Raw genomic sequence first — 17,185 nt, 5'->3', positions numbered from 1 at the left:
TATTTGTCAAAGAAATCTTGTGCAACTCTTCATGAGGCTGGAGGAGTGTGCTCTCCTTTTCCTACGACCTCACTCAACGCTAAAGGTGTGGACATGTCCTTTCTCACCAACCACATCTGCTGAAGAGCTTTCTGAGCCTCGCTGCCTGTCATCATTAATTCACAGGAGCCAAATCAGTGGCAAGACGTTCAGACCAGTGACCTCTCTCAACTACATAAGCGATGTCCACACAAAACTACAAAGACATCGTGGTCTACAGGCTAGCAGGGTCAGGTGTCTTGTCAGTAGCTGGCAGATATTTTTCTTACAAGGCTTCAGCAGTGCTCACCTTCAGCCAAGCTCAGCTAGCGAGCCATGCTGTTCCAGCGAGATGGTAACATTCCAGTGTGTAAAGCTGTGAAATGGTAGTAAAAAACAAAGATGAAGGGAATGCTTTGTTAAACTGACATAGAAAGTTCTCTCTGAACCAACAGAACATGACTGACTCTACAATAGGAATAAGAGAAAAATTAGCAGACAGGCAGGAAGCTGGTGCTGTCATATTAGTAAGCTGAGAAACTGTTCTTTCGGCAAAGCCCAGCACATGCATTGCTCAATCCCTCAAGGATAGGAAGGAAAAGGTAGCCATCGCACTGAACCAGAGAAGACAAAAAGTTACAAGTTTATAAATTGGTTTTGAACGCTGCATATCATTGTCCAGCTCCCTACATGGAGTTGCACATCTGTCTGTGCAGAAAGAGTTATTTATTCTGGATGAAAACTACTAGGGAGTGGATATGCGAAAAGATGGATGGGAGCTGAGGTTACTGGTTGCTTTTTTTTTACTCCACCCACCCTTGTGCATTGTATTTTGTCCCAAGGCAGGGGCAGTTTCCAGATGTTGCAATTTCCAGTGCCAAAGCCATTCCAAGTATCCCTCACGACAGCCAAAATACTATACACAGGGCAACAGAACAGAAGTATAAGAAAAAGAGAAAACAGCAGCTTACATTAAAAAAGGGAAGAGTGAAAAGGGCTTTCCCCCACTCTGCTCTGTGTGAGGATGACAGACAACACAAATCTGACAAATTTAGCATGTAGGAACCACATAGCAGCTACAGATGTTTTGATACATACTAAAACTAGCTTCAATCAGCGGAGCAGCAGACACTTGCTTTTGGAAGTGACCTGTGTCTCTCAAGGGGACCCTGCCAGGTACTTCACACAGGGAGCTTGTATTATAACTTCATTTAGGAAAACTACGAGTAAATAATCCTGCCAAGCAAATCATCATGTTTTATTAAATAATACAAAGGTTCTAACATGCCAAGAGTGAGTTCTTTCAATGTTCATGTATCAGATATGATGGTCATCAAACCAATTTTCTTCCCAGAATCAAGGTGCAAGAGGAAGTTGTATTAAAGTCAGTAAAGTAATTGATAAAATACACACAAATAGTTCTTATTAATATGCCACACTGACACAATACTGAATGAAGTCCAGATTTCAGTCATGAGCTAAATGTAATTCAGTTTGGCCAATTCTTTATCAGCCTTGCTCAACAATCTTGCCCAGCAATGGTGCCATGGCATACATGACACTGTGCCCAAGTGACATGTGCCCTACCGTTGTGGTTTAACCCCGGCTGGTAATTAAGTACCACACAGCTGGTCACTCCCTCCCCCCTCACCCAGAGGGATGGGGAGGAGAGTTGGAAAGGAATGTAAAACTCAAAGGTTGAGATAAGAACAATTTAGTAATTGAAACAGAATAAAAATGAAAGAGCAATAATGACGGTAACAGTTATAATGGAAGGGGCGAGGGAAAGAAGAAGATCCAGAGGAAGAAAGGAACACGAGGTGCACAACGCAACGGACCGATGCCCAGCCAGTCCCCAAGCAACAACCCCCCTGCCCCAGCCAACCCCAGGTATATATATACCAAGCACGACGTCCCATGGTATGGAATACCTCTTTGGCTGGTTCAGGTCAGCAGACCTGGCTGTGTCCCCTCCCAACCCCTCGTGCCCCTCCAGCCTTTTTGCTAAGAAGGCCTGAGGGACTGAAAAGTCTCACATCAAAGCCAAAACACAGCACTGTGCTAGCTCCTAAGCTAATTAACGCCATCCCAGCTGAAACCAGGACACCAACCTCTGCCCTACTTACTGTGCACAAAAACTTTGGCGACTTAGAACCACAGAATCATTTAGGTTGGAAAACACCTTTGAGATCGAGTCCAGCTGCTAATCCAGGACTGCCAAGCCCATCACTGGGCCTGGAATGTACTTCTGTACTACAGTCATATTTGAAAACTTCTTACGGAAAATAACAAAACATGCAGATTAGTCTGCTTCATTCTCAGGGTAACAGTATTTCCATTAGCAATTTGATAGCATGCATAGATTATACTTATGAAACAGGCATGCAAAAACAAGCAAAGATGGGAGGCAAGAATTTAGAAGGTCAAGATAATTTTGAATTCTGACCTCAGCTTATTAGAAAAAGGTCCCAAAATCAACAATGATATTGAGCAAACCAGAAAGTAATACACTTCAAAACAGACATGAAGTGCAGCCAAACAGGCAGCAGTAATGAAAAAAAAATTTTTGAGAGATTATAGTAGCTCTCTAATATTGGAATCAACAATGTAGTACTGCTGCAGAAGCGTAACTCCTCATTGTGAGCTGTACCAACAGGATTGCTGTGTGTGAGACAAAAAGTAATCATTCTGCTCTGCCTAAAGAAACAAAAAATACGCTGCTCTATGCGCTACCTAGACTTTTAACTGAGACCCCTATGTAGTTCTTTTAAAGTCTATCTTAAAGCATAATCCCCAAGTAGAAGAATCTAGATAACAATTACATGACCTAAATAAAACAACTAAGGGCTAAAAGAATCAGGTTTGCTTTGCAAGGAACTGTGAAAACAAAGAGAGAAAAGTAAGGAATGGACGCCTCCTTCTCTTGTCTCCAAGGTGCAATTTAAAAATTCTTTTAAAAGATGCTGAGATGGACTATCTCAATATCTACTGGTTGCTGCTTAAATATATGTAGCCATAGTGCTGAAGAAAAACAACTTTCCAGCTACAAGGATAAACAAGAAATTAAAAAAAAAAAAAAAAAAAGGCTTTAAATCATCATAAAAGTCTGGAAAAGTACAAGAGAGGGGTTTTCTTAACCCAGGTAGCCTACAAGGTGCAAGTTAGTATCTTCTACAAAATTAATCCCCTATTTCTACACCATTATATGGAAATCTGTACCCATATATATAATACTAAATCTGCATCAGCCTGATATGCTTTTAATTATATTTAGAGGGAACCCCCCTAACAGGATTTAAAGGTTTGTATACTTTCAAAAATGATCAAATAATGTTATAGCTGGTTTTATCTGTATTTACTATCTGTTAATATGAATAGCATACCAAGTACACTGTACCAGAATTAGATAGGCATTCAAAATTACTTAGTACCAAAGGTACAAAGGGGGAAAAAAAAAAAAAAAAAAAAAAAAAGGCTTCAGCATTTATTTTTATTTCTGAGTCATGAGCAGATTAGGACAGTGTTTATTTTTTGCAGCACAAACCGCCTTCCTCAATGATTAGCAGATACATTTTGCTTCCTGTCAGAGAACAACTGAAAAAAAAAACCCAAAACATTGTACCTTTTCCTATCTCATAAAATGCAATCAGTGAAACATTTTGTTTAATTCTGCCTCTGGTAATAGCTATTTCAGTCTGTAATTTTCAAGCAGTTCAGAGTGGTGGTGGTGTTCTACACAAAATTACACAGTGGATTAGGTATTTCAGGGACAGCATTAGCTATTCTTATGTGAGCTCTGGTTTTAAACCAGTGGTTGTGCCAACCTGAATTACATGCCATGGACTGAACAGCTGAGACAGTCAAAATCACTCCAAGTCTAAATTTGACTAGGAATCCAGGCTTCTAACATAATCATTTTATTCAAATACAAGATGCATTTCCTTACCCAGATGAATGCCTTCTGCTAGACTATGCATAGTTTCTCCACCACCTTTACAAAATTAATTTAATTTGAAACTGGTGAAGAGCACACATAGAAAAGAATTGAATTCTTAGAGTAGTAATACTGTAGTTCGATTTTATTGCATAATCATGCACCATTTGTATGTTCTGATGACACAGGCTGTGACACAAGTAGTTCTTCCCTACAGGCACTCCTACACCTATATGAATTCCTTGTGGTTATGGCAGAACTCCACACAGGCAAAAGGTTTGCCCACACAGAACAATTTACAGACTCCCCAGTATGGATTTTTTTTCTCTCCTTTGAGACAAATACTACCATGAAGTATAATAATTAACTCTTACAAAAATGATACCACCTGAATTGTACTCTTTAACATAGGTGTAAGATTCAGCTTGGTATTCTGACTACACTGAATTAGATCCGAAGTGTTTGCTCATTAAAACCAGATTTTATTTCTATCAACTGCAAATGAAAACCCTGTAAATCTAGCAAATGAAACCCATACTTAAAAATAGGTAATTCAGCTAATATTGCATGACCTATGTCACAAATATGACTATGTGGTTTCACTTGTAAGAAGGGAAACATACATGAGAAGAAGCATTATGCCAGAATGTTTTGATACCTGATGTGCAAAACAAATATTTTCCAAATGACCACTGAAATCACTGACCATGCAAGCTTATGCTAGTGCCACCAATCCAATACTTTCACCTTCGGCAACACACAAACTGGTCAGTTTCAGACACAGAAAAATCCTCCTGAAGCCTGGGAAGCCCAAGGTAAAAGTACTAAGGCATCCATCCCACTGAGAATGAAACTCAATCGGCATTCTTTTTGCAATTAAAAAACCAACAACAACAAAAGAACCCCAAACACCCACCCACCCCAAACAAAACAAAACAAAACTACCAAAGCTCCAAACCTCATAAGCACCCAATACACACTTCGTATACTCTTCCCAAATACTACACAAAATTTACTGGGCCATATATTTAAAAATGGGTTTTAATTTACTGTCCCTAAAATCCATACTATATGTGATAAAGTGAACTGTACCATTGCTGCTAATGTACCTAATAAAGAGAAACTCAACCCTGTATTTCCCAGGCTGGAAAAAGTCACATAGAGAAATTCAGATAGATAAAATCCTCAAGGACAATTTGCTGAAACACATTCACCCACTTGCTTTCTAACTTCATCACAAAGTACATAGACCTTACAACAGAGATTTAAGACAATAAAGTTTAACTTTAATCTGCCAAATGATGAACGAAATATTTCATAACTGAAGCACTGCTGAGTTGCCACCTGTTCAAATGTTCAAAACCACTGATTTGTCTTCTGTTTTTTTTTAAGAAATAAACTACCACCTCGATCTCATAATACAGCAAAGTCTGTTCAATCCCTTCACAACAGGAAGGAGTAAGTAAAGCTTTGCAATGCATTTATCTGCAACATCATCACACCTCACTTGAAATGAGTTGTTGCCAGAATCCAGTAGACATTTCAAGTGTACGACAGCTGCTATTGCATATTTGTAACAATAAAAATACCACCAAACCAGTTACCAGAATAATGCACCACTACCATGCATCCTGTCCCATACAGCAATTCTCAATAGAAGCACAATACAAAAAGGTTACAGCCTGAAGAAGAATTAACATACGTGTAATTACTATGATTTAGTATAATCACACACGACCACCGAGATATTTCAGGCTATGGTTACAATGCATCATTTCATGCTGGGGCCCATTTTAAATAAAGTTATCAAGCAAGCAAGCAGAAACAGGAAAGGAGCTTTACAAATAATTCCTTTATAGGTCCAAGGTTGCTGATGACACCAAGCTGTGGGGTGCAGTGACACACTGAAGGGAAGGGAGACCACCCAGAGGGACCCTGACAGGCTCAAGAGGTGGGCCCATGTGGACCTCATGAAGTTCAACAAGGCCAAGTGCAAGGTCCTGCCTGTGGGTTGGGGCAGTCCCAAGCACAAACCCAGGCTGGGCGGAGGACGGACTGAGAGCAGCCCTGAGGAGAAAGACTTCGGGGTCCTGGATGACAAGCAGCTCAACACGGCCCAACAATTGCACAGGCAGACCAGAAAGCCAACCGTATCCTGGGCTGCATCAAAAGAAGCTTGGCCAGCAGGTCAAGGAAGGTGATCGTCCCCCTCTATTCCACTCTCACGAGACCCCACCTCAGTACTGCATTCAGCGCTGGAGCCCCCAACAGAAGGACAGGGACCTCTCAGAATGAGGCCACAGCAGGGCCACAAAGATGACCAGAGGGCTGGAGCACCTCTCCTGTGAAGACAGGATGAGAGAGTCGGGGTTGCTCAGCCCGGAGAAGAGAAGGCTTCCAGGAGACCTTACAGCAGCCTTCCAGTACCTAACGGGGGCCTATGAGAATGCTGCAGAGAGACTTTTGATATGGGCATGTAGTGACAGGACAAGGTATAATGGCTTGAAACTCAAAGAGGGTAGATTTAGATTAGATAGTAGGAAGAAATTCTTCACTACGTGGGTGATGAGGCAGTAGAACAGGTTGCCCGGAAAAGCTGTGGCTGCCCCATCCCTGGAAATGTTCAAGGCCAGGTTGGATGGGGCTTTGAGCAACTTGGCCTAGTAGAAGGCATTCCTGCCCACGGCATGGAGATCAGAACTAGATGGTCTTTAAGGTCCCTTCCAACCCAAACTTTTCTATGATTTTGTAAGCTTACTGCAGGAAGACCAGCCCTGCTCCTCCGTACTATTCTTCTCCTCAGGCACAACCAGCCTCTAGATAGTGGCTTTAAAATGTCAGAATGAGACCATCATCTTATGAGTGAGATTTACTGCACAGACCACTACACCAGCCTCATCACAGAGCTGCACAGTGAGACCACATAGTGATGCATGAGCTCCTACATACTTTGCAAGTCAGTGAGGATAAAGGGTACTGATAGTAGCAAAGGACATCACCACACACTGCTGACAAAGAAAAGGACTTATGATACTACCCAGCATTTAATGTTCTTTAACAAAAGCTCAGCACGATCTGAGGCCTCACAGTGAAGAAGGATGTTAACCTTTGCTAAGCAGCCACGTGCCTCTGAGGAAGGTATTCCCTGATGACAGTCACCTCTCAGAGCACTGTTAGCATCCCCCCCTCCTATTGCTCCAAGAGATACAAAACCCTGTGCTCCACCAAAGGGCCACGTCTCATCCGCACGTCTCCCATGTGAGGCAGCACTTTGGCAGGCCTTTGGGCCTTGGCAGGATAAAGCACATGCCACTGGCTGAGTGGAGCACCCAGCAGAGAAAGCATCCTCTGCGTCAGCTCTGGGGAGGAGGGGTAGCCACAGCACAGCAGGCCCAACACGCAGAGGGGCCAAGGGGGACCATACTGCAGGTAAGAGACTGCTGTTGGTGACTAATACTGAGGGAGCTGGTGGATGAGCTCGCCAAGCTGCTCTCCATCATTTATCAACAGTCCTGATGAACTGGAGAGGTCCCAGAAGACTGGAAGTTAGCCAAAGTGACACCCATCTATAAGAAGGGCAGGTACAAGGACTCAGGAAACTACAGGGCTGTCAGACCTCAGTGCCAGGGAAGGTTATGGAGCAGGTCAATCCCGAGTGCCACACAGCACGTGCAGGACAACCAGGGGATCAGGCCCAGCCAGCATGGGGTTATGAAAGGCAGGTCCTGCTTGACGAACCTGATCTCCTATGACAAGATGATCCACCTAGTGGATGAGGGAAAGGCTGTGGATGCTGCCTACCTGGACCTTAGTAAAGCCTTTGACAGCATCTCCAACAGCGCTCTCCTGGAGAAACTAGCTGCTCAGGGCTTGGACAGCTATACTCTTTGTGGGATAAAAGCTGGCTGGATGGCCAAGGCCAAAGAGTGGTGGTGAATGGAGTCACCTCCAGTTGGTGGCCGGTCACAAGTGGTGTTCTCCAGGGCCCGTCCTGTTTAATACCTTTATCAACACTGTGGACAAAGGGATCGAGTGCACCCTCAGTAAGTTTGCAGGCAACACCAAGTTGGGGGGGAGTGTTGATCTGTTTGAGGGTAGGAAGGTTCTACAGAAGGATCTGGACAGGCTGAGGCCAGTTCTACGAGATTCAACAAGAAGAAGTGCCGGGTCCTGCACTCGGGTCACACCAACCCCACGCAGCGCTACAGGCTTGGGGCAGAGTGGCTGGAAAGCTGCCTGGAGGAAAAGGACCTGGGGGTGCTGGTTGACAGCCGGCTGAACATGAGCCAGCAGGGTGCCCAGGTGGCCAAGAAGGCCAAGAGCATCTGGGCTTGTGTCAGAGATAGTGTGGCCAGCGGGACCAGGGCAGTGATCGCCCCCCTGTACTGGGCACTGGTGATGCCGCACCTCAAACCCTGTGTTCAGCTCTGGGCCCCTCACTGCAAGAGGGACACAGAGGGGCTGCAGCGTGTCCAGAGACGGGCAATGGGGCTGGTGAGGGATCTGGAGCACAAGTCTTGTGAGGAGCAGCTGAGGGAACTGGGGGTGTTTAGCCTGGAGAGGAGGAGACTCAGGGGGGACCTTATCACTCCCTACAGCTGCCTGACAGGAGGCTGCAGGCAGGTGGGGGTTGGTCTCTTCTCCCAAGTAACAAGCAACAGAACAAGAAGAAATGGCCTCAAGTTCTGCCAGGGCAGGTTTAGATTGAATATTGGGAAATACTTCTTCACCGAAAGGGTGCTGAAGCACTGGAACAGGCTGCCCAGGGAGGTGGTGGAATCGCCACCCCTGGAGGCATTTAAAAAACGCATAGACATTGTGCTTAGGGACATGGTTAGTAATAGACTTGGCAGTCCTGCGTTAACGGCTGGACTTTATGATCTCAAAGGTCTTTTCCAACCTAAATGATTCCATGACAATAACCTCCATGCTGCATAAGGCACTCAGAATCCCAGTGCTCCTGTGGTACAGGCAAGTCATTGCTACTCACCTGTGTCAGCACTAGACAAGCCATCATTTGTGAGTGATGAGGTGGGAGATGCTCAGAAATAGAGAGGAAGTTGGTCAGTCACATGATACTTAACAGCTCTAGAGTGACTCACTCCTTCCTACTGAAGACACAAACAGCAACAAAAATTTCAGTCTCCAGACTAGTTTCTGAGCATGAAGGGATTAGAACAAAGATCCATAACATACCTCCTGGCTAGGTGCAATCTTTCAGCGACCAGTACCAAACACATAAACCATATCCAAGAAGAATTAACTTCACAGCAAAAAAAAAAAATCTAGGGGAAATGTATTCTTTTTATATTTTTATTTTTATATATATATATATATACTTTGTATACTTCAATATTTAGTTAACCATTGGTACACACCCCACCAACCAAAATCCAACATAGCTGTCTTCTATCCTTTGATATTTTAAAAGCTAAGAATCATCATAGGTGGGACAAATTAAAGTTACATGGGATAGGAAATTACTGCATGTCATCACCTATGGAAAAATTTGCCACATTAAGTATACATGAACTAATTTAAGGAACAGCATCCCTCAGTGACAGAAGGCTGCTTACCACAGTGAGCATACCACTGAGACTCTATACATAGCTGACAAAGTCACAGATACGCAATCAGTGTATACTGTAACAGCTCCTGATGCCATGCCTCTCTGGATCATGCTGTTAAAAGAAATTCACTAATTATTACAGGAATTCCTGTAATAAACTTCTGCCTGAATCAACTTGAATACAGTTCCAAACCATTCAGGTGTCACTGATGTTCAGCTGACAAGCAAAAACCAGCCCATGGTAGTTCCATCAAGCAGCTCTTGCAAGTACCAGGTGAGGTATCTGCGCTGACCCAAAAGCAGAAAAAAGCATCTGGGGGCATGACAGCAGCTCTCTAGCAGCAGTAGTACCAGCTTAAATGTTTGTGAAATGATGACTGAACTAACTAGCGATACCAAAACAGATCAAGAAAAAAAAGTCATTGCTACTAGGAGATGGCTACTTTCTTCTCAGATTAAAAAAAAACAAAACAACAAAAAAACCCAACAAACGGGAGGGAGAAGGAAAGGCAGTCAGCCAGTCACAAAAAAGCAAGTCTTATGAACAGATGGGAGTCTGTAAGTGTCACCTATTTTGATGTTAACATTTTAACCGGACACCCATGAAAACTACTGTGCTTTTGTACATATAAACACATTGTGCAACTTTCTGCCATTAAAACTGACTCAACAGCAGCGCACATTAAATCCAGGGCAGAGTTTACTCCAGCAGCTCTCTCTGCCCTGACAGTTTTCCAAAGTTTCTCTGCTCTCCCACAAAGTCTCTTCCATACCCTCTTCGCCCTGAGCTCCAACAAAGAGCTGGAAAAAATTTCAGCTCTGTCTGCAAATGAAGACACAAACTATTTTTATATCACAAAAATATGGTACTGTATATAAGGAACATATAACATAGTTGAACAATTCCAAAACAGTAACTATCGATAACTAACTCCTTGTGTAAACTTAAGCATGACTGGATTTCAGGAAGCCTTGGTAAAATATTTAATATTATCATCGATTACTTTGATTAGTGAATTGGGGTAAGCTTTTAAAATTTGTGAATAACGTCAAGATGCAGGCAGATGCAAACAAATTACAGCACAGAATTAGAACTACAAATTATCCAGAAAAAAAATATTTATTTAAGAAAAAAAATCCTGAAGTCCTCTTGGGATGCACATACCATTAAGAAAAGCATGAGGAGGCTATGCTTGGATTTACAGTTAGCCACAGCACTTTAGACAATGAAATAGAAAGCCAGGAGCACCTAGTTAACAGGTTACAGATGTTTTAGCATATATTCAAATTGAGAATTCTGGTGCCAAGAAATGAGGTTTCAAGCAGCAACAGCAGTTTAAAGTTATCTCCTTATCACCACTCTTTCGTGTTCTCCTGTTGTTGAACCTCATGCCTGGAGAGTACTAGGAAGCATGAAAATTTATGAGCAAAGTGAGCTTACCTGCCAGGTCACTCCAGCCCACTCACCATTTCTCCACATGATTTTGATCACTAAGGAAAGCTACCCCAGTAAAAGAGAATATATTTTCTGCCAGATTAGCAGACAATTTTTAGGAGTGTCAGGAGGAAAAGCACAGCAGCATCAGGCTGTCAGATTTGCTCAGCCATCTCATGAAGTGTCATTTTAAGACACCAAGATTTCATACCCTGTTAAATATTCTATTTTTGCTGAGGTAATCCTGAGATTTATGGACAATTTCAGATCAGTATGAGCCTTCCCAGAGGGATCATTCTAAACTGTGAAATAATTACACCAATTGCAGTGCTTTTGACAGCAAAATAATTGTCACAGGGTTGTGCAGCTGGCCACTGGCAGAGAAAACATGCAGGTTTACAGTCATTATGTCTTAAATCCTACTTTTTTCTAGCAGATTTTAGTGAAAAAAATTAAACCTGAACATATGTATCATTTATATTAGGGCTCATGAAGGCACTCATTTCCTATATAAGTGGCAAGACTTGCAGCCCTTACAGTCACATGTCAACCCTCTGACATCACTGGGACTGCAGGTTTAGAAACTAGACCCTAAGTTCTATGTGAGTAAAAACTTCTCTTTGAACAATTTAAATCTTAAGAAACAAGTCTCTGTGTCTGCTACTGATTTATCTTTTGGACTACAAAATAATCTGTAAGCAAACCAGTATTTTTTCAGCTTACATGTTACCAACCCCTCTTAAAGACCTTACAGGGAAAAAAAAAAATCCCTTTCTCATACAGTATGCCAATATTCCAAACAAAACTGGAAACTAAACATTCAGGAGTTCACTTTTTAAATACTACCTTGCCAAAGTTCCACTCAATTATCAAATTCCATCTATATTATCACTCTTTTCTTAAAGTACTGAGAATTCTTATTAAATGTGGGTGGTTGCACTCAAAGAGTTGCAGTTAAAGGCTCAATGTCCATGTGGAGACCAGTGACAAGTGATGTTGATACTGGGACCAGCGCTGTTCAACATTTTTGTTGGCAACTTGGGCACTGTGATTAAGTGCCCCCTCAGCAAGTTTGCAGATGACACCAAGCTGTGGGGTGCAGTGACATGCTGGACGGAAGGGAGCCCATCCAGATGGAACTTGACAGGCATGAGAGGTGGGCCTGTGTGAACCTCATCAACAAGGCCAAGTGCAAGGTCCTGCCTGTGGGTTGGGGCAGTCCCAAGCACAAACCCAGGCTGGGCGGAGGACGGACTGAGAGCAGCCCTGAGGAGAAAGACTTCGGGGTCCTGGATGACAAGCAGCTCAACACGGCCCAACAATTGCACAGGCAGACCAGAAAGCCAACCGTATCCTGGGCTGCACCAAAAGAAGCTTGGCCAGCAGGTCAAGGAAGGTGATTGTCCCCCTCTATTCCACTCATGAGATCCCACCTCAGTACTGCATTCAGCGCTGGAGCCCCCAGCAGAAGGACAGGGACCTCTCAGAATGAGGCCACAGCAGGGCCACAAAGATGACCAGAGGGCTGGAGCACCTCTCCTGTGAAGACAGGATGAGAGAGTCGGGGTTGCTCAGCCCGGAGAAGAGAAGGCTTCCAGGAGACCTTACAGCAGCCTTCCAGTACCTAACGGGGGCCTATGAGAATGCTGCAGAGAGACTTTTGATATGGGCATGTAGTGACAGGACAAGGTACAATGGCTTGAAACTCAAAGAGGGTAGATTTAGATTAGATAGTAGGAAGAAATTCTTCACTACGTGGGTGATGAGGCAGTAGAACAGGTTGCCCAGAAAAGTTGTGGCTGCCCCATCCCTGGAAACGTTCAAGGCCAGGTTGGATGGGGCTTGGAGCAACTTGGCCTAGTAGAAGGCATTCCTGCCCACGGCATGGGGGTCAGAACTAGATGGTCTTTAAGGTCCCTTCCAACCCAAACATTTCTATGATTCTGTGTAGAGCACGTATGCACTGAAGCACTTAGGCTGTACCTAGAGAGGCTAGGCAGTAACTTCTGGATACCATGAAGCAACTTTTCTAAGTATTGACTCTGCACTCTTACTGGGTGACATGGTCCAGACAGCTGGAAAGAGATGGAAACTATGGCCTGCAAAAAACCAAGTGCATCCTCCAACCGGAGATGATTAGATGTTATTACACAAACCACCAGGCTATTAGCTTCTGATGGGCCTATCTGCAAGTTTAAAGTAAGTTACAAAACTTGTTTTGCCACATAGACAGCTATGCAAACTAATAGATGGAAAAGATTTCTTCATACTTAAACAAATCCCTGGGGGCTGGGAATATGTGCTAATGAAGACATTCATACCTTGATTAGTGTCACAGGCTTAAAAAAAACAAAAAAAACCTACTGTTGTACATAGTCATCAACCAGCCATTAGCCATTTCTATTAAGTTTTTTTTCCTTAATAGTTCTCCTATTAGTATTAACAATAAAATAAATACTTTGTTAGAAGAAGAGGGCTAGTCAGTTAGGTTCACCAGCAAAGCAGTATGGGGGACACAGAATATTACAAAGAATACCCGGTATATGCAGAGACCTTTACAAAAGTCTGAAGTTATTACACTGCCATTTACCTTCCTTTAAATGTCAGAAAATGGAAAGATAAAGAAATCAGTTGAGTTAGCCCGTCAGCAGCTCAAGCAAAAATGTAACTTAAGGTGTGGCAGCACTTAGCTACTAAAAAAAAAAAAAGTATAGTATTACTGTATTTTTTCCTGCTTCAGCAACTCCGAGGCTGGAAACCAAAGGAACAGACTTTCCTTTGACAAGTATCCCTCTGCAAACCAGGATGCACACAGCACATTCTCCTTCCTTACCAGTTCACGACTGTTTTTGATAATGGTATATTTCGTGTTTTAGTTAAACAAGAGTTGAGCCTTCCACCCCACCCCCACCAGCGCCCACCATCCCGCACTCAACGGAGAAAGAGCACAAACCCACCGAAAAGCAGCACCACCGCCTCTCCACCGCGCTAAGCCTTTGTTTCAGCAGCAAGAGGCTGCCCGCACCGCAAACGCTTCACTTATTTAACAGGACCCTCGCTGAGCGCCGCCACCGCACGCAGCCCCCTCCTCCCGGCGCGCACCGAAGCGCCCAGCGCTCCCCGGCACGGGGCGGCCAGCGGCTGCCGGCACCGCACCGCCGCCGCAGCCTCCAGCGGGCCGGGAGCGCCGCGCCGCGCCGGGCCGGCGGAGAAGCGGAAGGGAAGGGGCAGCAGGGGGGAGGCGACACCCGCCCCGCTCGCCGCCCGGCTGCTCGGCTCGACGGGCCCCGGGGGTCGGGTGCGCCGACCGGCTGATGTGCGCCCGGGGCCACGGCCCGCCTCACCCCTCCCGGCGGCAGCTCCCGGGCGGGAGGGGACGGGGAAAGGGCCAGGCGGCCCGGGGAAGTTGCGCCGCCGGGGAAAGCCGGCGGGGGAGGCGAGGGCAGGCGGCCAGCGGCTGCCCCGCGCAGAGAACCGCGACGCGCGCACCCGGGCGGCGGAGCCAGCCGCGGGTCCCCGGCGGGAGGGGCAGTGGCCGCCCGCCGCCCCAGGGAGAGGAGCGCAGGCGCCTGACGTTCCCGGCCGCCGGCCCTCGCCACAGCCCCGCGGAGAACGCGAGCCCCTACCTGGGCTGCACCGCCGCGGGCACGCCGCCCCGTCCCCTCCTCGGCCCCGCCGCAGGCTGCCCCGGCCCGCCCGCCGGCCAGGAGCAGGAAGCCGAGCGGAGCCGCCGCCGCCGCAGAGGCAGAGGAAGGCCTGGAGGCGGAGCGCCCGCCCCCTACCGGAGGCGGACCGGGGCCGCGGCGGCACCGCCCCACAGCCGCGCCCCCGCCCGCCCCCCGACGCCCCGCGGCCCCCGCCTGCCTGCCGCCGCCGGGCGGGCCGTCCCGGTTAGAGGCGGGCGGGGTACGCGTAAGGCTCGGGGCGAGACCCCTTCCCGCGGCCCCCGGGGTCCGCCTGGGCCGGGCGGGCTCCTGCGCCGGCCCCAGGGGCACTGGTGGCTGCCGTCCCGGGGGCAGCGAGGCCGTGCCGCCCCGAGGGGCCTGCCTGCGGAGCCGTTCCGGCGGCACGGCACGGCGCGGGGCCTCGGGATGCAGCTGCGTGGATGGCTTCGCGACGGCTGGCGCTACGCGTGTGCGCCCGCAGCCACGCACCCACGGGCGAGGGGTGCTGCGTGTGCCCGCGAGCCAGCCCGCTGCCCCGGGCCGGGAGGGAGGCCGGCGGGTTGTGCTTGTTTCCTTTTATACTTTAAAAAACTTTTTTTTTTTTCTTCCCCTAAGCACACCAGAAGTTGTCTTCCGTTACCAATAGGAATGACATTTTTTGCTTAAAAAAAAAAATTACACAAAGCCCACAACACAAAAAAAACCAAATCAACCCAAAGCCTAACCTTATTTTTTTTTTAAGAAATACTTTTCCATCAGTAGGACAGAGCCGGTCTGCGTTCCAGTGTTAGACGAGAGGGTAATCCCTTTCTCTTTATCCTTGGCTCCACTCTGCGGCTGCTGTTTCTTTTTCCTTTTTTTTTTTTTTTTTTTTTTTTTTTTTTTTATTCTTTGGCACCGGTATTCCTCTAACGCCACCACGAGCTGGCACGGCTCGGGGGGTGAGCTGAAGGACAGCATATTACTGTCCGGAGGAAGGTTTCTGTCGGTGGTGGGGTGGGTATATGGGAAGTGCTGGGGCAGCAGCCGGGCAGGTTCGGTCAGTGCCGCTATGGTCAAACCACAGAGGAAGCGTTTTTACAAAATCAGCGTGGCACTTCTCTCAGCAGAGAACAGAGCCACAGCTAAAATACGGGGCGTATCGCACATCGTCAGTCAGGTAGACAAAAGGAAGTTTCCTCGTCTTATTTTAACCGCATCTGGTCAACAGATCTTCCTTTCAATAGGTTTAAAAGAACATACTTTGATACCGACTGCTCCTTGGTACGGGGTGGTGAGCATCTGAACATCAGTCAAGTAATTTCTTTAGGAAATTCTCATGACACATGGAAGTTTCAGGCATACTGTAATCTCTACTTGAGCAAAGAAATACTCCATGGGAGCATTGCTCAAGAAAAGAGTCTTTATAGCTTTGAATTCTAAATGGTGATACAGACATATCTTAGTTTGACATTAGTTGCGCCGCTTAATATAGGAAATTTCACCATGTTTCCCTGATTACATATTGGGTGACGCTGTCTACTAACAGACTAACCAGGTCAGTATGCTGAAGGAGGCTGGCTCCTTTGATAAGTAAATATTTGCAATAGAAAGAAACATTTTTTAAAAGATTACATAAGTAGCAGTATCAGATTATTAAAAGAAGAAACAATATTATCTGCACAATAACCGACACCTAGAATACACATACCTATATCAAAGTCAAATAAGTAAATAAGACTTAAGAATGGCTGTGATTAAATCCCGTTGATTATTTACCTGACTGAAAGGGCACCACAAGGCATGCAAGGAGGAGAGTCACAGTTTCCTGGAAATGTGGCACCTGGCCAGAATCCAAAGAAGACGGGGTATGCCAGCCTCCACAGCATCTCAAGAAGGTTCTGATTTCCTCTTCTCCCTCCTTTTTGTTCTAATTTGCCTTATAAAATTTGCTTTTTTCTAATTTCTTCTTTTTGTAATTTACCTTATAATGAAAGTAGTATGGCCATTAAGTAGAGGTCTTCCCTAAGAAGTACAAGTAATATCTATACCTGGGGTGGGGGTGGGGGGTGGGGGGTGTATTTTGCTTTTTATTGTTGTCTGTGATGAACTGAACCTTTTTCCATCTGTAGATTAAGAAATTTGGTATGAAACAGAATGTGTTTCATAGTCACATACATCCAAAATGTTTCATCACAACATAATGTCTTCTAAATTTACTATTTTAAAATCCAAAATGTTTATGTTTATTTAAAACAATAAACCAACAAAATAGCTTGTTTTATCATTACATTGTTAAAACTCTAAGAAAAACATATACTGTAACTATTTATTTTGCAAAATCAGAAACCAAAGTGTCTTACATTGGTCCTGAACAAGGATGACCATGTTGGCCTTATTCACATCTTTGGCGAGTTTGTTTGCTAGTGTTTCTAGCATTTGACCTGAATTTGCTTTCTTGTCTCTCATGTAACTACTAATTTTTACTAAGTGAAATCATAACACTGCATTATGCTTTGTTTTGTTTTATTGAAAACATTTCCTTCATGTAATTACAGGAAAGCTAAACGTGATGCATGCCTTAG

General features: G+C 45.3%; 1 protein-coding gene across 4 annotated transcripts in view; it reads right to left on the bottom strand.

Moving 5' to 3' along the window:
• FAM3C (FAM3 metabolism regulating signaling molecule C) overlaps positions 1-14,738 on the bottom strand; it is a 33,484-nt gene extending 18,746 nt beyond the window's left edge. For 2 of the 4 annotated variants that reach the window (XM_056340584.1, XM_056340586.1), the window contains exon 1: positions 14,583-14,737. The gene's annotated coding sequence lies outside the window, so the exon portion shown is untranslated. Of the gene's footprint in view, positions 1-13,913; positions 14,007-14,582 lie in introns of those variants that run through there. The other 2 variants (XM_056340588.1, XM_056340585.1) reach the window with 2 other exon arrangements.
• Positions 14,739-17,185: the final 2,447 nt, after the last annotated feature.

The sequence above is a fragment of the Falco biarmicus genome, chromosome 5 (genome assembly GCF_023638135.1).
Source record: "Falco biarmicus isolate bFalBia1 chromosome 5, bFalBia1.pri, whole genome shotgun sequence".
In the NCBI taxonomy this organism is placed as follows: domain Eukaryota; kingdom Metazoa; phylum Chordata; class Aves; order Falconiformes; family Falconidae; genus Falco; species Falco biarmicus.
Note: the sequence above shows the minus strand (reverse complement) of the source record. Positions and strands in the feature narration are given on the sequence as shown.